The sequence below is a fragment of the Narcine bancroftii genome, chromosome 10 (genome assembly GCF_036971445.1).
Source record: "Narcine bancroftii isolate sNarBan1 chromosome 10, sNarBan1.hap1, whole genome shotgun sequence".
Lineage (NCBI taxonomy): Eukaryota > Metazoa > Chordata > Chondrichthyes > Torpediniformes > Narcinidae > Narcine > Narcine bancroftii.
In genome coordinates this window covers 19,435,575-19,461,050 of record NC_091478.1, presented here as the reverse complement: position 1 = coordinate 19,461,050, position 25,476 = coordinate 19,435,575, and the positions used below count along the sequence as shown (strand labels likewise).

Below are 25,476 nucleotides of genomic sequence, written 5' to 3'. Positions count from 1 at the left end.
ACAAATGGTCAACCTAGAGGAAGAAGAAGAACAGAAAGAAATGGAAGAAGAAGAGAAAGGCAAGACAGTGGATATATCTTTTTTTAAAGAATATATGGAATCAGTGAAAGAATGGCAATTACAAGAATTTAATGAGATAAAAAGATTAAGAGTGCAGAAGAAAAAATGAATAAAATAGAAATGGTCATATCAGAGATAGGAAAAAGAGTGGATAATGTGGAAGAATGAGAAATAATCGTAGAAATGGAAGTAGAGGACTTAAAAGAGAAATTAGAAGAATCTAATAAAAAAGTTAAAGAGGCACATGAGCTGTTAGCTCAGAAGATAGATATAATGGAAAACTATAATAGAAGAAATAACAAAGATAGTGGGCCTTAAGGAAGATGAAGAAGGCAAGAATATGAGAGAATTTATAAAAGATTGGATCCCCAGGGTCCTGGGAAGACCAGAATTACAGGAAGAAATGGAAATAGAGAGGGTACATAGAACATTAGCCCCGAAACCACAACCGCAGCAAAAATCAAGATCCATTTTAGTAAAATTCTTAAGATATACAAGAGAAAATATATTGGAGAAAGCAATGAAGAAAATAAGAGAAGACAAAAAGCCACTGGAATATAAAGGTCAAAAATTTTTTTTCTATCCAGACATAAGTTTTGAACTCCTGAAGAAGAGGAAGGAGTTCAATACAGCAAAAAACGATCTTATGGAAAAAAGGATATAAATTTATGTTAAAGTACCCAGCGGTACTTAAAATAGTTATTCCAGGGCAACAAAACAGACTATTCTCGGATCCCGAGGAAGCACGAAAATTTGCAGAACAACTACAAAACAAGCAGAGAGATGAAGACATGTAATGAGAGTAAAAATGACCACGAACTATGGGCACGTGCGTGCGCGCGGGCACATGTGTATGTATGTGTGTGTATACATGAATGTATCCGTATTTAGAGGAAAATATATAGAGTATAGATAAGAATTAATAAGGGAGGGAAAGGCAATAGAGGGAATAAGGAGGGAATTAAAAGAGTGACCTTTGTTACATATGAAAATTGAAATCTTTTCCGGGGGGGGGGCTGGGTGGGGAGGAGTTACAGTCACTGCAAAATCAGTTGACGTTTGCAAGTGAATTCGCAAATCCAAATGGAGAGGGGAGATGTGGTTGCCCGACAAGGGATAAAGGGCAACTCAGGAGGGGGAGGGGAGAATGGGGTTAAAGAAGTTTTAAATAGGAGAATAAGGAAAATGTTTGATGCTTTAGAAATGTAAAATGTTTGATGCTTTAGAAATGTTGTCTTATAAAGTGTTCAAAACAAGAAAGCAGAAATGGATAAGGTGATGATGGAGAAACGGAAAGGGAAGATAAACAAAGTATGAAATGGCTACGCTGAACTATATGACTTTAAATATTAACGGAATACATAACCAAATCAAAAGGAAGAAACTGCTAAATTTACTGAAAAAAGAAAAAATTGATATAGCATTTGTGTAAGAAACACATTTAACTGAATTGGAACACAAGAAATTAAAGAGAGATTGGGAGGGACATGTAACAGCAGCGTCGTATAATTCAAAAGCAAGAGGAGTAGCTATATTAATTAATAAAAATGTGCCAATTAAAATAGAAGAGGAAATAATAGATCCAGCAGGGAGATATGTAATGATAAAATGTCAGATATATTCGGAGTTTTGGAATCTACACAATGTATATTCACCCAACGAAGAAGATCAAAAGTTTATGCAAGATATTTTTTTGAAGATAGCAGATACGCAAGGGAATATTAATAGGAGGGGATTTCAACCTTAATTTGGATTCAAATATGGACAAAACTGGGAAAAAAATTAACAGAAAGAACAAAGTAACCAAATTTATGATTAAATCGATGGAAGAAATGCAACTTTTGGATATATGGAGGAAACAACACCCAAAGGAAAAGGAATATTCATATTACTCGGCTAGACATAAAACATACTCAAGAATAGACCGATTCCTGTTATCAGCTCGTATGCAAGATAGAATAATAAAAACAGAATATAAAGCTAGAATACTATCGGACCATTCACCCTTAATATTGACAATAAAGTTGGAGGACATCCCTCCAAGAATGTATAGATGGAGATTAAACCCCATGCTACTTAAAAGGCAGGATTTTAGAGAATTCATTGAAAGACAAATTAAAATGTATTTTGAAATAAATACGGAATCAGTGAAAGATAAGTTTATACTATGGGATGCAATGAAAGCGTTCATTAGAGGACAAATAATAAGTTATGTAACCAAGATGAAGAAGGACTATAATCAGGAAACAGAGCAGTTGGAAAGGGAAATAGTAAATATAGAAAAAGAATTAGCAATGAAGGAAGATACAACTAAAAGAGAATTGGCAGATAAAAAATAAAATATGAAACACTACAAACATACAAGGTGGAGAAGAACATAATGAAGACAAAACAGAAATATTATGAACTAGGGGAAAAAAAATGCACAAAATTCTAGCATGGCAGCTTAAGACAGAACAAGCTAAGAAAATGGCATTGGCATCAAGGAAAAAAGACAAACAAATCACATATAATCCAACGGAGATCAATGAAAACTTTAGAGAATTCTATGAACAATTATACCAAACTGAAAACGAAGGGAAAGAAAGCAAAATAGATGAATTTTTAACTAAAATTGAACTACCAAAATTACAAATAGAGGAACAAAATAAATTAACAGAACCATTTGAAATAGTAGAAATACAAGAGATAATAAAAAAATTACCAAATAATAAAACACCAGGAGAGGATGGATTCCCAATAGAATTCTATAAAACATTTAACGATTTATTAATTCCTCCCCTCCTGGAAGTAATCAACCAGATTGACAAAACACAAAGCTTACCAGATTCATGTAAAACAGCAATAATTACAGTAATACTAAAGCATGGGAAAGATCCACTCGCACCAGCGTCATATAGACCAATATCATTACTTAACACAGATTATAAGATAATAGCTAAACTATTAGCAAACAGATTAGCAGAGTATGTACCTAAAATGGTAAATCTAGACCAAACTGGATTTATTAAAAAAAAGACGCACAACAGACAATTTTTGTAAATTTATTAACTTAATTCATGCAGTAGAAGGGAGTAAAGCGCCAACAGTAGCAGTTGCTTTAGACGCAGAGAAGGTCTTTGACAGAGTAGAATGGAATTATTTATTCAAAGTATTGCAAAAATTCAGTTTACCAGAGAAGTATATTAATTGGATTAAAGCATTATATAAAGGACCATTGGCGAAAGTGACAGTAAATGGATATATATCAAAGCAATTTAACTTAAGCAGGTCAACAAGGCAGGGATGCCCACTATCACCCTTATTGTTCGCGTTAGCGAAAGAACCACTAGCAGAATTGATAAGAACAGAAAATAATATAAAAGGGATAAAAATAAAAGACAAGGAATATAAAATCAGTTTATTTGCGGATGATGTTATAGTATACTTAACAGAAGCAGAACTATCAATAAAAGAATTATATAAGAAATTGAAGGAATATGGAGAGGTGTCGGGTTACAAGATTAACATAAATAAAAGTGAAGCAATGCCAATGAATAATGCGGATTTCTCAAAATTTAAGAAGGAATCACCATTCAGATGGCAAATGCAAGCAATAAGATACCTAGGTATACAAATAAATAAAAATCTCGGCCATCTATATAAACTCAATTATTATCCACTAATGAAAAAATTACAGGACGATTTAGAGCATTGGAAAGATTTACCATTAACACTAATAGGAAGGATAAACTGTATTAAAATGAACATTTTCCCAAGGATATTATACCTATTTCAGGCATTGCCAATACACTTGACAGAGAAATTCTTCAAGGAGTTAAAGAAAATAATAAGGAAATTTTTATGGAAAGGGGGGAAACCGAGGATAGCACTAGATAAATTAACAGAATGGTATAAACAAGGAGGCTTACAACTGCCAAACTTTAAAAATTATTATAGAGCCGCACAATTAAGATACCTATCAGATTTTTACCAAACAAGGGAAAAGCCAGATTGGACTAGATTAGAACTAGATAAAATAGGGGAAAAGATACCTGAACACATATTATATAAATGGGATGAAAAATTGGTACAATGTAGGAGTTCTCCAGTATTACATCATCTGCTCAATATTTGGAAGAAGATTCATGTAGAAAGGAATAAAACAAATTACCAATTACCAAACCTAATATTGACGCAAAATCAGTTACTCCCTTTTACAATAGATAACCTTTCCTTTAGAGAATGGGAGAAAAAAGGGATCAAAAGAATAGAAAATTGTTTTTCAGGAAATAGATTATTATCCTTTGAACAAATGAAAGATAAATACAATATAACTCAAGATACAGTGCTGGCATATTACCAATTGTGATCCTACTTGAAGGACAAATTAGGAAGCAGTCTGAGGTTACCAGAGGGAAGAAACTTTGAATATGTGATTACAGATACAATGATAATCAAAAGATTTATAACAAATATGTATATTAAACTGCAAGAAAAGGAGAATGAGGAAACAAATGGTAAAACTAAACAAAAATGGGAACAAGATTTAAATATAAAGATAAAAAAGGAAACATGGGAGAAGTTATGTTCTGGAACGATGAGAAATACAATAAATACAAGGTTACGTATGATACAATATAACTGGATACACAGGCTATACATTACACCTCAAAAGTTAAATAAATGGGACCCAACAGTATCTGACAGATGTTTTCGTTGTAAAAAAGAAATGGGAACAACAATTCATGCAATCTGGACATGTGAGAAAGTAGAAAAATTTTGGGAAGATCTAAACCAGATATTAAATAAAATTACAGAAAACAATCTACCAAAAAACCCAGAGATCTTCCTTCTAAGTAACATAAAAAAACAAAGAATTTGGAATTGATTTGGAGGATGCACAAAAAAGATTTGTTAAGATAGCTCTAGCCGTAGCAAAAAAATGTATTATGTCAACCTGGAAATTGGAAGATAATTTGAAAATACAACAATGGTATATAGAAATGAATAAATGTATTCCATTAGAAAAAATAACATATAGTTTAAGAAATAATATTGAAATATTTGAACAAATATGGGAGCCTTACATGAAACACAATAGAGAAAACTTACCGGGGACATTCACTACCTAAATTAACGAAAGGAGAAGGAAATGAAAAGAATTGACTCAGTGGAATTTCTTGTTTATTTTTATTGAATGACAACATTGTTTGACTGGTTTAATGTATCTTAGATTTTGTACTTTAAATGGATGGTGGGGGGGAGGTAGGGAGGGTGGGATGGGAGGAGGGAGGGGAGAAAATGACACTGAATATATTTGAAAAGGAAAACGTATGTATCATGGTCAATGTGGTTTATGGTGTGAAAAATAAAAAAAATTTAAAAAATATCACCTAGGGCACTGAAAGAAATGGCAAGGCGAACTTGTAAAACAGTAAAACTTCATGAAATTTGATCCACCATTGTTACAGGAAAAATGCTTTTGCAATGGAGTACAAAGGAAATTTACCAAGATGCTGCCAGGTTTCATGAATTATAGAGGCAAACAAAGTGACTAGACTGACTTTGTTTACTTTGAAACATCAGTGGCACACAGGAGATTAATTGGAGACAGTGTAGCGGCAGCTACACTGCTACTGAAAGAACACACAGCCAGACGGGTTGAGCTCAGTGAACAGAACTGATTTATTGCAGGCTGCCGGGCTGGACTTGTACTCCCAACCTGGACCTGTCTGAGAACTGCGCTGGGGGGGGGGGGGGGGCACTGACGTCACCCGGGTGTCACGTGGTCCCCCAGCATGGGCTTCTGAGCCCTGTACTGAGAAGAAGGGGAAACCCCTGACAGTGTCATTTTGGCTGACTGCCCCACTGTGTGGATTACAAGCGGGGCCGGTTTGCCTGCCTAGTCATGTCAGATGAAATCTGGCGGAGTTGAAACTGAGCCTCCGCGTGGCCGAACCAGATCTCCGGCTCCTGAACCCAGAAGTCAGGCAGCTTGACGGCTATAGCACTGATCCCAGGTTCACTCATGATGAATTCAAAGACATTTGAACCAGTCAGGGTCACCAATTGTAGCGGCAGCTACACTGCTACTGAAACACACAACCAGACGGGTTGAGCTCAGTGAGCAGAACTGATTTATTGCAGGCTGCTGGGCTGGACTTATACTCCCAGCCTCGACCTGGCTGAGAACTGCGCTGGGGGGTGCTGACATCACCCGGGTGTCACGTGGTTCCCCCAGCCCGGGCTTCTGACCCTTGTACTGAGAAGAAGGGGAAACCCCTGACAGCATTATTTTGGCCAGCTGCCCCGCCGTGTGGATTACAAGCGGGGCCAGTTCGCCTGCCTAGTGGTGTGCCGCCACAACAGAAACTATGGGAGACTCAGTCCACAATAACATAAAGGACTTTCCCTTGCCAGAGAGTTTTATAATTAAGAGAACATAGATTTAATTGATAGAAAGATTAAAATTCAAGATCATTTTATTTTCATGTAAATAAAATCAAAAATGTGATACTACATCTTACTTCCTTTAGTCTACTGAAAGGCAGGCAAAGATTCACTATCTGCAGAAATTGCCCAGTACCCCTTACAGTTAAAGAGAAGCAAAAAGAGAGTCTTCCCAGTATTGCGGAGTGTCCATGGATTTGCTTCCGCAGCCACACAGCCTTCAGTCCATACCATCAGCAACTCAACCTTTGACATGATCAGGAAGCTCTCAGTGCCTTCGGAACCCTCTTTCGTCCAAGTTCAAATACCTGGTACCCCTTCAGCCAGTCTTTAGCCACCTGCAGCCTGGTTTGAGTCCCTTGATTGCAGTTGACAGCAGCCCACAGCCTGAATGGCTTCCTCACATAGAAACACAGAAAATAGGTGTAGGAGTAGGCCATTTGGCCCTTCAAGTCTACACCGCCATTCATTATGATCATGGCTGATCAGTACCCAGTCACTGCTTTCTCCCCCTGCTAATCCCCTTGGCCACAAGGGCCAAATCTAACCTACACTTAAATATTGACAAGGAACCTGCCTCAATTACTTCCTGTGGCAAATAATTCCACACATTTACCAATCTCTGAGAGAAGAAATTTTTACTCATCTCAGTCCTAAAAATCCTCCCTTATTCTTAAACTATGGCCCCTGGTTCTGGTTTTTCCCAGCATTGAAAACAACCTTCCTGTGTCTAATCTGTCTAAACCCTTAAGAATTTTATGTTTCTATAAGATTCCCCCTCAATCTTCTAAATTCCAGAGAATACAAGCCTAATCTATCCAACCTTTCTTCATATGCGAGTCCCACCATCCCCAATATCATCCTAGTGACCTTCTCTGCACCCCCATCCATGGCGAGGATGTCCTTCCTCAGATAAGGTGACCAAAACTGCACACAATACTCCAGGTGTGGTCTCACCAAGGCCCTGTGCAGCTGCAACAGGATCTCCTCACTCCTGTACTCAAATCCACACTCTTATCCCTTTTACCATTATGTAAATAAATAGCTCTTTTTGATTCCCCCCTCCTCCCGCTTTTACTTGCCTGTCACTAATGCTTTTCACCTTGCTACCCTTTTGCTTCTATTCTCATTTTACATCCCTCTGACTCTCTGGACTTGGTCCCATTCCCCTGACACATGTAGTTTAAACCTTCCCCAACACCGCTAGCAAACAAACCCCCAAGAACATTGGTCCCAGCCCTGCTCAGATGCAGATCGTCCTGTCTGTACCATTCCCATCTGCCCCAGAACCGGTTCCATTGTTCCAAGAATCTGAAACCTTCCCTCCTACACCACCTTTCAAGCCACAAATTCATTCTAGATATCTTGTTGTTCCTTCTCTGACTAGCTCATGGAACAGGGAACAATCCAGAGATGGTTACCTTTGAGGTCCTACTCCTCAATTTACTTCCTAAATCCATCTTGTCGGATCTCATCCCTATGTCGTTGGTACCAATATGGACCACGACAGCTGGCTGTTCTCGCTCCCCTTCCAGAATGTCCTGGAACCGCTCCAAGACATCCTTGACCCTTGCACTAGGGAGGCAACACACCATCTGAGAGTCTCGTTTGCAGCCACAGAAACTCTTGTCTATTCCCCTTACAATGGAATCCCCTATAACTATTGCCCTATCACACTCTTTCCTGCCCTCTTGGACAGCAGCGCCACCCACGATGCCATGAACCTGGCTACTGCTGCCTACTCCTGGTGAGCCATCTCCCCCAACAGTATCCAAAACAGCATATCTGTTCTGCAGGGAGATGACCGCAGGAGACTCCTACACGACCTTCCTGTTACTTTCTGATTATCACCCAGTCTCTATCCTTTAAAACTGCAGTGTGACCAACTCACTAAAGGTGCAATCCACCAGCATCTCAGCATCCCGGATGCTCCAGAGTGAGTCCATTCGCAGCTCCAGTGCCGACATGCGGTCAATCAGGAGCTGCAGCTGGACACACTTCCTGCACATGTAGTCTCCAGGGACACTGACAGTATTCCTGAGTTCCCACATAGCACAGGAGGAGCATGACACAGGTCTGAGATCTCCTGCCATACCAGAGACAAACTCCTTAAGCTAATGCAATAAATAAAAAGAATGAAATACTCACCGAACTCTTTCCTCCGCCTCTCTGTGTCGAAGCCTCTTGGGTCAAAGCCTCAGCGCTCTGATTCCCACTCCTTCACTCGACCACTCACTCACTGAGCCACTCTCAGACCTTTATCTACTGCTAGTGAGTGAAATACACTTACTGTGCACCCTTACACAATCAACTCAATTTCCTACACCTGTGCTCTCTATCTAATCACTGCCTCAACAATAAATTATTACCTCTTAAACAACCCTTAGACTTAAAATAAATAAATAAATCTCTCACTCTTCCAACCCTCTACTCCACTTACCCCTTCCCTTTACTTGTTTAAATAAATAAATAAATAGACAGACAATTCATAATCCCACTACTTACAGTTTTCCAGCAACGCTCTCCCCTCCTGCCTTCACACTGACTGGACTCACCTTTGAGTCACCAACAGCTTGTGTGTTCTTCAGCCTCAGAGCCCCTTGTTGGTCCGCCACCATGGTCAACGACCCATGCGTCATCTCCTCTGCTTCTCCCATCTTAAATGGGGTGGGTGATTTCTTATTTTTGGGTGCCCTGCACCAGACCCCTGCTTCCCTGGAGTCTGCAACCCCTTATGGCCACTGCTGGCCATCTTCAGCCCAGACCCCGCAGTCTTGAGGTTTTAAAATTAAACCCCCATGAGCTCCTTTAACAAGCAGTTTAAAGCCTGTGTAGAGCTGACAGTAGTAGGACTGGGCAGTTGGACCCTGTGGGGTAGGGTGTTGGAAGAGTGAGAGGTTTATTTATTTATTTATTTTAAGTCTAAGGGTCGTTTAAGAGGTAATAATTTATTGTTGAGGCAGTGATTAGATAGAGAGCACAGGTGTAGGAAATTGAGCACTGTGTCTCCACTCCCCATGGGTTTGCAATAGCGACACCACTGCAGTTACAGCAGTGCTGTCATTTTTTCTTTAAGAGACTTCAGCACAAAATCTTTCATCCAAAGGATGTTGAGGTATGAAACGGACCATCCAAAAGGGATGAAGGCATAAATTCTTATGGCATTGTACTTTGATGAGAACTTGATGCATCTTAGTCTACAGGGTCATGGACCAAGTAGCAACAAGTGTGATCAGGCTGGAACTCATTCTTGGCACCCATCTACACAAGTTTCCATGATCTTCTTCTGTTTTGACAATTGTTGTGAGTGTACAAGAAGAAAATTATCAAATGTCATTAAATATTGGAACATAAATTATTATGGATATTAATGGGGAAGTGACAGGACACAAGAGAATAACATAGTGGCAACTTCATATGAAAAACTTATTGAAAATTATATATGGAGGGATTGGACTCAGACTGGAGGGGAAAAAGTTAATAAGTTGATTCCTCGAGTGAAGCACTCACTTCCTGAGGAATAACTGAGCAGGTTAAACCTCTGCTCCATGGAGTTCGGAGAAATGAGAGGGGATCTTAATGCAAGACTCGGAATCAGTTTTACCATTATTGCTGAGAGGTGGCTTCTGCTTATGGAGGAATCTTGAATATCCATTCACAATCTTTCTTTGGTTATGGCCCACCCTAGGACCCTCTTCCTTGTGAGGCAGTCAAGTTTTGGTTTCTTCCATACTTCTCTCCTACTGACTACATTAAAAAATATTTACGTTATATAGGGTTAAAACAAGGCTTTTACCTAAATGTGCTGTGGCCCTCGGTGGGGGGTGCATATGGTGGTGTCTTTGCGTCCCCATTGCAAATGGCTGAACTGCAGCAGGGAGCCATAGATTCAGAATAGGATATTGTCTCTAAGAAAGCAATGAAGAATTTCTTCTCTCGGTCACGAGTATTTATAATTTTCTATACTGGAGACTTGTGGAACCTGAATTCTTCAATGTATTCAATGCTGAGATATTGTTTTGAACTATGGGGGAATTGAGGTTTATAGAGAACAGGTAGGAACATTGAGCTGAGGGCGGTCAAAATGAGGTCACTCGTGATCTTACTGAAAGACAGAGTATACATGTAGAGTCACATGACCTATTCCTGCTCTTATTTCTCATCTACTCGTATTCTAAATTAGTTTCTACATTTGAATGATGGTTATCTTTATTAACTGCAAATATCCTGAAGCTATTCCGAAACATATTCTTACCAGAATGTGGTTAAATTTAAAACTTTTAAATCAGCAATTTCATTATAACATGTTTTCAATAAAACAACAGGCACTATAAGATTATAGAAAAACATGACAGATGCACGAGAACACCGATAAGAGATAGTGCTTATGTAAGACAAACCACAAACCACCTTCTTTGATGTTTCAGTCAACTGCACGTCAGTGGTAATTTTTGTTGTTGAAAAGTACTTCAACAGAAAAATAACTGGGTTTAACATTACCAGTGAGTTGGTACAATGTTTTGGAAGTCTATGGTTCTGTGACTTATGAAATGGTGATACACAAATTTTTGACATTTGTTCCCTTTGCTGGTCTTAGCAGTGAGGCCACTTGCCTATAATCCATATCTCGTACTCTGTGTATATCCGAATCATGGGTCCTCTACCGGCACCACCTACGGCTCCTAGAACGCTTCCACCAGCGTTGTCTCCGCTCCATCCTCAACATCCATTGGAGCGCTTACATCCCTAACGTCGAAGTACTCGAGATGGCAGAGGTCGACAGCATCGAGTCCACGCTGCTGAAGATCCAGCTGCGCTGGGTGGGTCACGTCTCCAGAATGGAGGACCATCGCCTTCCCAAGATCGTGTTATATGGCGAGCTCTCCACTGGCCACCGTGACAGAGGTGCACCAAAGAAAAGGTACAAGGACTGCCTAAAGAAATCTCTTGGTGCCTGCCACATTGACCACCGCCAGTGGGCTGATAACGCCTCAAACCGTGCATCTTGGCGCCTCACAGTTTGGCGGGCAGCAACCTCCTTTGAAGAAGACCACAGAGCCCACCTCACTGACAAAAGGCAAAGGAGGAAAAACCCAACACCCAACCCCAACCAACCAATTTTCCCCTGCAACCGTGTCTGCCTGTCCCGCATCGGACTTGTCAGCCACAAACGAGTCTGCAGCTGACGTGGACTTTTTACCCCCTCCATAAATCTTCGTCCGCGAAGCCAAGCCAAAGAAAAAAAATATATACACCTTTTAATTAGAAACCCTAAATATTTTTTTGTGTAGGTCCCACATTCAGTATGACCAAATGAGCAATTTTCACTACTGGGGGCTTCAGGACTAGTGAAGGGGCACAACGGGGTGTTAAAATTAGATATATAGGAAGTAATTCTTCACACAAAAGGATAGTGGAAGTCTGGAGCTTTAATCTTTTCAATCAGACCCATTTATAATCTCCAAAAAAAGCCATTCGACACCATTCTCTCATGCTGACAGAGTGGAGCAGGGGGTTAAATACAACCTCTTTCAATTGCCCAGAAACATAAATTATTCATTGACAAGCAAAAAATCAAGACACAGGTTATGGACCAAGTGATCCAAACCACTGCATATTTTTCATCCTTTCAACATATCAGTTAGACAATAGCTTGCACTGCTCTATCTTTCACAGCTAAGTAGAGTAATTCAATATTACTTTGAGGAACATTCACAGAAAGCTCTAATGAGACATTACTTCAATCCTAATCACTCAGATGACATGTAGAGAGATGACAAGCTGCTATCAGGCTGCTAAGAATATGCATATTCATCTAACTGTAGAATTAAACTGTCTGTTGGAGGAGGAGCCCAAGTGTATCCATCAATGTAATGTTTTCCATCCATTTGAACAGAGGCAAGTGGACATCAATATCTTTATTCATAATTTGACCTTGTTAATTTTCTTAGTTTCACACATCTAATTATGTCACAAGATATTGTTTGCAAAAGTGTGTTGATCCACTTTGCCATAAGTGTCCAACAAAACTTCAGTTACAAACTGGGTGCAACGTTCCAATATCTAATCAAACAGAAAATCAAGTTGAGAGTATACCCATATTTCCTTATGAACTTCTGGAAGGATTGTGAAAAGCTAGAAAATCCCTTGTTTAGAAAGTGCTCCACACTCAAAACGTGGTGAGCATTGAGAGAATTTAACTTCCCCAAGACATTTAATGCTACCAATGGGTCGATAATGAAATTCTTAGAATTTAAACTGGCAATGAAAATATATGCTCACCTGCTCCACTACAATGCCAAGGGAGGCCAACCCTGCAGTTCTCCTCTCTCCGAGCTCGTATGTTTTACGATCCTAGCTACTTGCCTCCATCGCAATCTTGTGCCACACGGCTTCCAGCTCCAGGCTTCTCAATTTGGCCACCACAAAGACTGTTGCTCTCTTGCGAATTCTAGACACCATTGCTTCCATGTGAAGATACCAGCAGATGTGTGCTCTTGCTCACGTAGCTCTGGACCTCATTTGCCATGGGCTGTCATTGGCCTCTCCTGCATTTCATCCTCTGCCAGACTCATACCTTCAGCCACTGGTTCTACACTTACCTGGTGTCCATCAAGGATCAGAAGATTGCCTCCCTGGAGACTGATGCCTCTTCAAACCTCGATGCACATTTCCATCTCGGTCTGGCTGCCCACATACTAGGGCCTCCGTTGTGAACTCTCACCCTGGCGCTGGCTGCCTGCAGGCTGGAGCCCCCAATAACACCTTTGCGAGTTTCCACCTTGGCCTCAACTGTCCACAGGCCAGAGTGCCTGACACCTCTGATGTCCACAGTCAAGAGCACTGGATGCTTCTGACACAGGTTTCCACTTCAGTCCTTGCCACCCGTAGGCCAAAGCTCTCGATGCCTCCACTGCTAACCCCAGTACAGGCCACCCACATACCAGAGTCCCAATGCCTTGCTGAGGCAGATACTTACCCCAGTCCCAAAATCCCCCATACTCCACGCCAACTCCCTTCCCACACAAACCTCAGCCTCAAAGCTGACACCTTAGATTCCTCTGCTGATGGATACCAGTCTTATCCCCCTACCGCCACTCCTTCTCTATCCCCTTACACCTCTCCCTACTCAACTCTCATCTCATTTGAGCTCCCCCCTTTCTTCCCATCCCCTAGTCCTCAGACCCTATTATCTCCCTCCCCAAATGACCCCCCCCCATCCCCCTATAAGGCTGGCATAGGTTTGGAACATCACCACCTACAGTATCCACTCCAAACCATTCACCATCTTGATCTGGGGAAATGTTGTCATTCCATCATCATCACTGGATTTCAATCCTGGAATTCCTTACTCAATAGTGCTCCACGAGTACCTGCAGCAGAAGATTTAAGGCGATGGCTCACCACTTCATCATTTTGTAAGAGAAATAAATGTTGGCATTACCAGCGATAGAGTTTCTGAAAATAAATGAATAAAATGTTTCATTGACTTTAGGAATGTTAGAACCCATGAGTAATCACATGCAAGGTCAATTTACTGACAACTCTGGTATTGTTGGTTCTTGAGGAGGGCTGGCTGTGGTCATTTACCAATATCGGTTGGGAAGTCCTCCATGTTCATTGTCATCAGTGGGAAGAGAGAGGGCAGACACAAGTGGCTAAAAAGGTCAAGTTACTTCTTCCATAAATGCTTAATGACTTGTTCCATTGTTCACCCACAATCTATCTTCAGAAATCATACCCAATTATCATTAAATCTACTACATTCTCATATACTCCATACTTCACAGAAACACATCTCAGTAACAGTATACTAAAAGACCATTAAATCATGGCAAGCATATCGTCAAGTTTATTGTCATCTGATTGCACAAGTACAACCCAACAGAACAGCATTCTCTGGTCCTCAGTGCAAAACACACACAACCAGACATAACATATATACAGACAAACAATACATATGCAGGACACGTATTCATCTATACAAATAAATAAATATTGTTTCGTGAATATGAATCTGGGGTGGTTAGTGTGAGCAGTTCCTTTGGTTATTCAGTATTCTCACTGCCTGTGGGAAGCTAGTCCTCAGCCTTGTGGTGCTGGCTCTAATACACCTGTATCGCTTTCCCAAATGGAGCAGTTGAAATAGGCTGCGTGCAGGGTGGAAACAGTCCTCAATAATCTGGCATGCTATCTTTAGGCAATGATCCCGGTAGATCACATTGATGGGCGGGGGGGGGGGGGGGAAGTTCCAGAGATCCTTTCTGCTGCTCTTAAGATCCTGTGGATATCAATAATAGAATGAAGACAATAGTAAGATCACAGTAATCCTCTCCATATTTTATTTTCCCATTATCCTACAAGCTCTTCCTGCTTAGAAGCTGAATACTGTACCTGCATGCACCTACAATTTACCTGTTTTTCCTCCCATAAACATACCCTTGTGCCTTCCTCATTTCAGAATTCCCATTTGACAAAGCTATGATAGTTGAGACCAAACAATGTCAGGAGAGAAATGTCTTAACTCAATCCAGTATTTATTGCCAACACTACTGCAGAGGGTAGCTTTCACTCTGGATCAACATGTCACCCATGAAGTTACTAGCCAGTGCTCAAAGTGGGGAAAAGGGTAACCCAGCACAGCAAGTAGAAAACAAATTGTGCTCCAAAGATTCAGAATGGATCCCTTATAGATGCACCCAGGGATGATTGCTGCATCCTCAAGTCTAAGAGAAGTATCAAAGAGCAAAGTTCAGACTCAGCTTTGGAAACAACTTTGCATGGAATCTAGGGACAATTACCATATAATTTTGAGACCTTAAATTCTGCTCAAAAACCAATCTGTGGTGATCTGGTGTACAAGTCGACCCATGAAAAGCAGATTCGATGTATTTCAACACTTGAAAAACAAAAAAAAACCTGACTGCAACAGATTTTCGTTGAGAGTTTTACTGAAAACAACAGCACTAATCTTTGGCTTGGCTTCACGGATGAAGATTTATGGAGGGGGTAAACGTCCACGTCAGCTGCAGGCTCGTTGGTGGCTGACAAGTCCGATGCGGGACAGGCAGACACGGTTGCAGCGGTTGCAGGGGAAAATTGGTGGGTTGGGGTTGGGTGTTGGGTTTTTCCTCCTTTGTCTTTTGTCAGTGAGGTGGGCTCTGCGGTCTTCAAAGGAGGTTGCTGCCCGCCGAACAGTGAGGCGCCAAGATGCACGGTTTGAGGCGATATAAGCCCACTGGCGGTGGTCAATGGGGCAGGCACCAAGAGATTTCTTTAGGCAGTCCTTGTACCTCTTCTTTGGTGCACCTCCGTCACGGTGGCCAGTGGAGAGCTCGCCATATAACATGATCTTGGGAAGGCGATGGTCCTCCATTCTGGAGACGTGACCTACCCAGCGCAGTTGTATCTTCAGCAGCGTGGATTCGATGCTGTCGGCCTCTGCCATCTCGAGTACTTCGATGTTAGGGATGAAGTCGCTCCAATGAATGTTGAGGATGGAGCGGAGACAACGCTGGTGGAAGCGTTCTAGGAGCCGTAGGTGATGCCGGTAGAGGACCCATGATTCAGAGCACCAACAAGGCCGGTTAAGATACAGCAATGAACAGCACTAATAGAGCCCTTCAAAATCACCATCATTGCCTGAAAACTACACATTTAGAACCCTTCAAAGCTACTCTCGCTATCATCGTCTGAGGCAAAGACGGCGGCAAGCATGTCCATACTCTCACTGTTTAAACAGTCATCATATGGGTGCCAGTAGGTATCTGATGAGGTTTCAGCTTTGTCATCAGTATCCCGCAATAAATCATCTTCCTTGATATCAATTGCACAAGAGAATCCACACTTTTTAAACACTTTATCAGTCTCTACTTTAACTTTGTCCCATGCCTCAAGCACGAAGTTACACAGCACATCAAGTGATGCAGCACACATTGCCCTGCCTTTTGTAAATGACTTTTCTGCACTCGGCATCCATGTATTCCATTCCTCATGCATATGGTCTTTGAATGGCTTGTTCCAAGCAGACATCGAGAGGTTGCAATATAGACATCAAACCACCTGGGATATCCACCAAGTATTAAGTAGTGCTAATCTACTTTTAGTGTTGTCAGTTAAGTGGCTACAAAACATCTCAGACCAGCAAATTCCATTCTTTGCATTAACCCCCCCCCCCCGACCATTTGTTCCACACATTTTCTATCCATAGTTTCACACCACTTTTTCTTGAAATTGTATAAAAATACTGCTGGGAATTTCATTTTCTGTTTAATTTTGTGTTTGAAGATGATCATGGGTCTTAACTTCATCCCATCAACTATGCTTGATAACACAGTAAACCTGGTCCTTTCATGGCCTGTACTTCTGGTTTTATCACCTTTCCGCTCCACTTTTCTATTGCCTATCATGTCAAAATTCATGGGGCTTTTTCCAGGTTTCCGATAGTTGCCAATGACTGGTGTTTCTGCCAATTACGTATAATAAACTGGTGAAAACTTTATGATCAAGATCTTTTGGTAGTTTCTGTGCAATTTTTGTTGTTCGTCTTAATACCAGACTTTTCCTCTTCATGAAAGATTACACCAGCCTCCTGTAGCCTCAAAATCTTTACTGCATTGCAAATGTTATTTTATTTCAGGTGATTATGTAGTAATCTTGCCTCTGTTCACATACCCATTCTGCAATGTGATTTTTCAACTCTGACCAATGAATGATTCCTTTTCTCAATGACATGGCCTTTTTCTTAAAGTTTCTTCCTCCAATCGCGTAACATATATATATATATATCAAATTTTCTTACAGCAGCTTAGTTGTTTGTGCCCATTTTCATCGCATTCAATTCAAAATTCATACTTTTGTCGCGAGGTGCGTTGTGTCAATGGACCCTCCATGATAGCAATCACCTCCAGCAGATCAATTCACATGGTCTTTGGGGGTTGATGTATATGCCAGTCAACAGGCCATCTCAGGCATCACAATCTTTGGGGGTTGACTTATACACTGGTCAATGGGCCAACTCAGACATCCAGAAAATTGGGGTCAGATATAACATGAAACCCTGAAAATGAAGCTGAAAAATGGGGGTCGACTTGTATGCCAAAATATATTGTATTTGCAGTATTGAAATGTTGATTTGCTGTTTGTAAATATTCATGGTAGTAGTTGGGTTGGTCTACTTCTAGATGGCATTGTTTCTCAGGTATCAACCAAGCTACATTCATCCAGAAAAGTATGGGCAATTCTATCACATTCCTACCTTGCATTTTGTAAGTCATGGAACGGCTTTGGGGAGACAGGAGTTGTGTTACCTAACAGTGAGTTACAGTCTCAAATCCACTCATGTAAAATTAAAAGTGGCACAGTTTGTGTAGCGGTTAGAGCAATGCTGTTTTAGCAGCAGCAATTGGGATTCAAATTCAGCGCTAACTGTAAGGAGTTTGTACTTTCTCCCATGTCTGCATGGGTTTGCTCTGGATGCTCCAGATGCCTCCCATTGTTCAAAACGGTTATAAGTCAATTGGGTGTAATTTGACACCCAGGATGGTAACATTATGAGAGGGGATTAAAGTCTTGGCATCAAATGTCAATGGGGAGTGCTTACACTTTGTTAGTGAAGATGGTATTTATCTAGAAATTATGTGGCACAAGTGTTACTTGTATCAACCTGAGTATATTATCCAGATCCTATTGCAGCACAAATTGCTTTATTCCTTAAGCAGGTGAGTTCTATAAAAGCTTCTTCTCATACCTGAAGAATTGTCAGATTTGGGCAAGTTGAGATGACAATCAGCATGCTCCCCCTTGTCTCCAGGCTTCAAGGGATTGTGAGGAGCCAGGTGTAGAGTGAACATTTCCAGTTCTTAAGAGGCTACCTCTTTGGTCTGAGACAAATGCTGAAAGCAAGAGACAGTAAACACTGAGAAAGAATCATGGCTATTCTCTGGGCATTGACCATCATCATTACATACATTAAGGGTAAAAAGGGTATATCACTTTTGCTACGACAAATCTTAGAATTTTGGTGCAAATGCCTCAAATACAATCAATGACATTTTTCACTGATGCAAACCCCTATATCCTGGAGAACATTCTCACTTGTCCAGTCTTTTACTAAATTTCCAAAAAAGTGGTGATCTCTACTCTTCATGAATGGAAACCTTTAGTTAGGACAGAACACTGCTTTGTGACTGGTGCCTTACCACCCCCAGTCTGGAAAGAGCAGGAGCCGAAGAAATTCATATGAAGTGTTATATTTGACTTCCTTGCACAAGACAGTTCTGGCCATGTTGAGAAGATGTGGCTGCATCTGCACAGGTTAAACAATATTTTATTTCTTCAAAACTCTAATGACACTAACAATGAAAAATAAAGTACAGGTACTCCCCGACTTACAACTGTAAGGCCAAATAACAAGTACGCACATTTGGTTCTTACACGCATTGTAAAATGCAATACAAACCGCATAAATTTGAAAAACAAATTTTTGGTCATATGTGCAGGTGGACCAAGTCACGTAGGTCATAAGTCAGGAAGCACCAGTAAATGCATTCAACTAATTCTTCTCCAGATCAGCACAATGTTCAAAATTTACTGAGAATTCTTTTTAGTCAACAATAAATTTGAAGTGTGTGATTGGCAAATGGTATATGAAGTTTCATGTCTAATTTCACATCAGAGGTGTAAAATCAACACTGCATGGGAATTGAAATTACAACCTGTCAAATTAATATACTTGTAGTATGCATTCACCACAGCTGAATACATTGTGTTTTACACAATGTAACAAGGGCTTCTTTTCTCCCTCCCCCAAAACTGGAATCAAATCAACCAGATGTTTGGTACTATTTTGTGGTCTCTGTCTTTTTGAAGTTGTGATGCACTATTTTGTTACTTGTATGGAAATGAACTGCAGGTACATGATCCTTTATCCAGACATCTAAAATCCAGAAAGCCCAAAATATGGCAAGTGGGGAGAGAGGTGGCAGCGCGAGTCGGGCAGGCGGGGGACCGACAGCGCGTGTCGGGCGGGGGGAGACAGCAGGGCGACTGGAAGGGGGTGGGGGTGGATACGGCAGCACAATTCGGGTGGGCTTAAATCTGGCTTTCCGAAATCCAGAAAAATCCGAAATTCGGAACACAGTCCCCCAAGGGTTCCGGATAAAGGATCGTGTACTGTATTAATAATTTATCCCACAGTAAAAAAAATGAATGCTGCTTTTCATCATGTTCTTACAAAAACTCATTTAATACAGCAATTATACAAGTCAAGCATGTATACTCCAGATTTAGCATCTTACAACTTTTGTGTTTAAAAAGTGAGAACCATTTGTTCCATAATTTGTCAGTGGCTGTGCTCAAGAAAATATGGAATTGGTTTGAATTTCTTCAGCTTATGATGCATTTAGTTAGCAAGAAGACAAAGAGAATATAAACAAATGGCTGGGGCAGAACCAAAGCTAGTCTGAACATGCAAGATTAAAATTCTCTAACAACATGCAAGTCTAGCCTTGTATGTATATAGAAAAAAAATGAAATGTAGCATTAATTGTGAAGTGATTTGATAATTGAATATTTATTTCCATAACCCACAACAACATGTTTGTATTTGGTTTGGAATCAGCAATGAAATAGTGAACATTTTACTAAATAATTTTATGATGGAATTTCACCTAATAACCATATAACCGTTTATGGCATGGAAACAGGCCATCTCAGCCCTTCAAGTCCATGCCGGTTCACTGAAACAACTCCGCTAGATCCCTCCACCTATTCTCCGCCCATAACCCTCCAACCCCCTCCTATCCATGTATATATCCAGCCTCCTCTTAAATGAAAGAATGGACTCTGCCTCAACTATTTCTTGGGTTGAAGACCAGATGCTTGCAAAAATTTAAGAGATTAATTTAACCAACTAAATAAAAACTATTTTGCTAGAATTCAAATCATACCTGGGATTAAAACCAGACAGACTAGTTTTATTCACCCCTTGCCATTTTGAAAGAAATTTAAGTCATATGCAGATTTTAACATTTATAAATTTTATTCCAATGTGACCAGAGATTAACTCATCAGCAAGACTTTCCACAAGTTGTTAAAATTCAGCATTTAACATTTATTTGAAAATTCTAAAAGGGTACTAAATGTCCTCTAAGGCCTAATTAAAGATAAAACTCGAATGCCCCAAATGCCTTTGTATCAACATTCCATTTGAAATGTTGAAGAATTAAATATGGCTGCTAATTAGCACACAGCAAGTCTTAACAAATATCAATAAATCTGATTTCCACATTTACTGTTTTCATTTTTTCTCTCCAATAAATTTAAAGATTCAGAATACAGAATACTTTATCCGAAGCTGTTGACCCTGATGTAGAAGCTTGGCAATATACAATAGTGAATCTTAATTACCTATAACAGGGCACAACCAACAGTACACTAACTAAAGTTAGGAAGGAGCAGCAAAAACCATACATTACATCCAAGGAGTGGTACACAAATATTTGTGCAATCATTTTTGGAACCAGTAAAAACAGTATAGTTTCTTAGATTAGGCAAATGTGTACTGATTTGGTCATTTTCAAATGTTTTAATTGCATTAGGCTCATGGGGAAAAATTCAGATGGAACCAATCATTAGTTTTGAATACAATGTACCTGCACTTTGAAGCCTATGTAGCATCTTAAAACAGTAGTCATCCTAAAATCTAGTCTGCTCAGGGAATGGGTCGGTCTGATTTTTGGATTTTCCAGATTCTCTGACAGTACATTTAAAATTCAAATTTGAGGAATAAAGAGGAGATGAACAAGTAAATTTTGATAGTTTATTGATTAGCAAATACAGCATATTTATCAAAACACAGTTTTAAATAAAAATAAAGTCAACAACAAAAATGTAAACAATTTTTTACTACAAAAAAGAGCATTTATGCTTGAAACTATTTAAAAATGAACACTAAAAGAAAAATACAGTATACAAATGATTTGTCTTTGTGATAAGATTACCTGTATTAAGCATAGTTGCTTGTTGTCGCTGTGCATCCGTGATGCTTACGCAAGTACGCACACAAAAGCCTGCTAAAATCAATACATTTGAGCGTTTTTCCTGATTCTCAGGTGGATTGGATTTCTGGCATCTGGAGTTTTGGACTTCTACTCCATGCACCAATATGGGCTGAAGTGTCTGTAATTCCTCACTACATCACTATTTCAAAAGGAAAGAAAGCAGGATTGATATTCCAGTCAAACCTCAATAACAACACTACACTAATAGAAGCATCTTACAAAACAATACATCAAAAGATACAAATATAATCAATCTTCTCCAATGGATTGTCACCTTGTTGTAGTGGAGAAACTTGTGTGATCCTGATATCCCGAGAGCGATGCCATCTGGAGCTATGCTCCTGGTAGGGTCACCCATGGCAGCAAGGTCCAGGGTGACGTCCCTGACGCACATCAATCCAACCAAGTTCCCAACTGTGGAACTGGCGGATGGAGTTACTCTAAACACCATGGCCGTGAAGGCTGCAAGAAATCCATCAGCTCCAATCATCGTGGTTTCCATGCCATTAGAATTAGTTGGTCGATTTGTGAAGTATCGTGTGCTTCTTGAAATACAACATCAAGGACACGTTAAACAAATATGTGCATCTTCATTCTGATCAACGGAATGAAGACCATCATCCTCGACCTCGAGGGATAACCATGTCGACAACATAACCAATATTCTATAGAACCCACGGTGAAATAGTCCAGAAGGTGCTGCTGATCATCTCTTTGGACCTTGTGAATCTAATTACCAAGATCAAAAGTTCACATCTTTGCTTCTGAAAGATTATATGGTTAATAAGAATTCCTTGAAGTCTTAGGAAAGCACAACCAGTCTGCCCAATATTCAAATTAACGAGACTGAAGACCAATTTGAATCTCATTAATGTGGGAGAACTAACAGTAACCAAAGATGCAACCCCAGTCTAAGATCAGAAACAACATGAAAACTAAAGTGAAATACCATGGATGCAGGAAATTTGAAAATAAAAATCAAGGTGGCAACTATTAGTAGGCCAAGAAGTACCTATTGAGAAATATAGATCCCTATATTTACAAGGCAAAGTGAGGAGCTGAATTGAGAGAATGCTAGAGGCGATCATGGAAGCCAGGATGATTACTTGTATCCACAATTGCACAAATGGGTTGGGGAAACTTGGATCAGTACAACACAGGGTTGCAAGGAGATTCATTTGTTAGAGGCTTTTGGGGGTGGGGGTGGGGGTGGGGTTAAAGTAGCACTCTTACTCTTGGCCCACTCACTGTCAGCATTGTAAAAGAATTTATTGGTCACTTTCTGCCATTCTTGGTTTGGTCTGCCTGAGAATTCAACCTTTCAGGGGTTAGAAATAAAATTATTAGATTTGAAGCTTCTATTCTCTCCGATATACAGCAGAGATCAGAATATTTAAAATGACCTGGATTGAGAGAGTGGGTTTGTCATTTCATCAAACATAATTCTATACAAGAAGAGATGCATAGGAAGTGAATTGAGGCTTATTTTAGGATTTTAAACTGTAATCCCTGGCCCTTTTCAATCTAGCCTGCAAAGATTAAAAAAAACTTTCTGGGTAGTTTAGGACTATGATCTTTCTACGCTGACCTTTAGATCAACAAGTTTCAGTCATCTTAACAGCAGAATTTCTATTTTCAAAAAATTAGTACATGCATTTGTTACAGTCTGTGCGTATGACCAAAATGATTACTTTGAAGAATTATCTACATTCCAATTAAGATTGCTGCTTGATCCCATTTTTCATAGAGCTACCCCATTATACTTAGAAATAACTATTGCATTTTAAGTTGATGTTGCACAATTTTACAACAACAAATAACAGCTTTATACATGGCAGTAGGCTTTGGAATGATCATGCGCTTTGAATGTTCTTGCACTTTGAATTTATGCCACCACTCAATTTTTCTCAAAGCCTAGTAGTTTAAATTAGCGCAGGAAATTTTCTATGTCCTGGACAATATTTTTTCAGCCAATTCAAAAATAAATTAATCACTTTGGCATGTGGGAGTCCAATCTGTACACCTTCTGCATTAAAATAGTGAAAATCCTTCAAAAGTACTTCATCTTAGAGCAAGGAAAACCACTATATAAATCCAAGTCTTTTTTTCTATTTAGCAATTTGCCTTTGAACTTTTCTGTTGAATCTGCTTCCATCACTCTAGTGAGCAGAGCATTCCAGATCTCAACAACTAACCATTTCCTCATCCTGCCTCCGGCTCTTCTCATGAGGAACTTAATCTTTTCTTAGCTCTTCTCTTGGATGCTGACTCCCTCCACTTTGACTGACCTCATGGTCGCCAACCCCCTCAACTTTAAGACTGACCGTTCTCATGGACTCTGACCCCCCCTTTAAGACTGACCCCTCTCATGGTTGCCGAACCACTCCACTTTAAGACTGACCCTTCCCATGGATACTTGACACCCTTCACTTTAAGACTGACCCTTCTCTTGAACTCAGACCCCCCTTTAAGACTGACCCTTCTGATGGACGCTGACCCCCTCCACTTTAAGACTGACCCCCCTCTCATGGATGCCGACCCCATCCATTTTAAGATTGACCCCTCTCATGGACTCCAACCCCCTACACTAAGACTGACCCTTCCCTGGACCCCAACCCCCTCCACTTTAAGACTGACCCCTGGACCCCAACCCCCTCCACTTTAAGCCTGACCTCATGGACACCGACCCCCCTCCACTTTAAGACTGACCCCTCTCATGGACACCAACCCCCTCCACTTTAAGACTGACCCATCCCTGGACCCCAACCCCCTCCACTTTAAGACTAACACTTCCCTGGACCCCAGCCCCCTCCACTTTAAGACTGACCCTTTTCATGGACCCCAACCCCCTTCACTTTAAGACTGACCTCATGGACACCGACCCCCCTCCACTTTAAGATTGACCCCTCTCATGGACACCGACCCCCTCCACTTTAAGACTGACCCCTCTCATGGACACCGACCCCCTCCACTTTAAGACTGACCCATCCCTGGACCCCAACCCTCTCCACTTTAAGACTAACACTTCCCTGGACCCCAGCCCCCTCTACTTTAAGAATGACCCTTCTCATGGACACCTACCCCCTCCACTTTAAGACTGACCCATCCCTGAACCCCAACCCCCTCCACTTTAAGACTGACCCATCCCTGGACCCCAACCCCCTCCACTTTAAGACTAACCCTTCCCTGGACCCCAATCCCCTCCACTTTAAGACTAACCCTTTCCTGGACCCCAACCCCCTCCACTATGACTGACCCATCCCTGGACCACAACCCCCCTCCACTTTAAGACTAACCCTTCCCTGGACCCCAACCCCCTCCACTTTAAGACTAACCCTTTCCTGGACCCCAACCCCCTCCACTATGACTGATCCATCCCTGGACCCCAACCCCCTCCACTTTAAGACTAACCCTTTCCTGGACCCCAACCCCCTCCACTATGACTGACCCATCCCTGGACCACAACCCCCCCTCCACTTTAAGACTAACCCCTTCCTGGACCCCAACCCCCTCCACTATGACTGACCCATCCCTGGACCACAACCCCCCTCCACTTTAAGACTAACGCTTTCCTGGACCCCAACCCCCTCCACTATAACTGACCCATCCCTGGACCACAACCCCCTCCACTATGGCTGACCCATCCCTGGACCACAACCCCCCTCCACTTTAAGACTAACCCTTTCCTGGACCACAACCCCCCTCCACTTTAAGACTGACCCCTCCTTTGGATACGAACTCCCTCCACTTTAAGATCTGCCTGGTCTCTTATCAAGCTTTTGACCCAAGACGCCGAGCCCATTTCGCTCCTCCCATCCCGCCTGACCCAGTGAACCCATCTCGGGCGTCATTGCCGTAACCCCCTCCCTCCTCCTCTCTAAAAACGGGGCCCGGCCAACGAAGCCCACCGCCAACTCCTGAC

The 25,476-nt window shown here is 41.0% G+C and overlaps 1 long non-coding RNA gene across 9 annotated transcripts in view; it reads right to left on the bottom strand.

Moving 5' to 3' along the window:
- The window catches only part of LOC138744247 (uncharacterized), a 37,265-nt gene extending 13,154 nt beyond the window's left edge, over positions 1-24,111 (bottom strand). For 2 of the 9 annotated variants that reach the window (XR_011345392.1, XR_011345398.1), the window contains exons 1-4: positions 21,829-24,111; positions 21,495-21,693; positions 18,242-18,386; positions 13,845-13,950 (exon numbers count right to left, since the gene is read on the bottom strand). This is a non-coding gene — a long non-coding RNA (uncharacterized lncRNA). Of the gene's footprint in view, positions 1-10,096; positions 10,240-13,844; positions 13,951-18,241; positions 18,387-21,146; positions 21,248-21,494; positions 21,694-21,828 lie in introns of all 9 variants that reach the window. The other 7 variants (XR_011345394.1, XR_011345396.1, XR_011345397.1 and 4 more) reach the window with 6 other exon arrangements.
- Between the last annotated feature and the right edge of the window lie 1,365 nt (positions 24,112-25,476).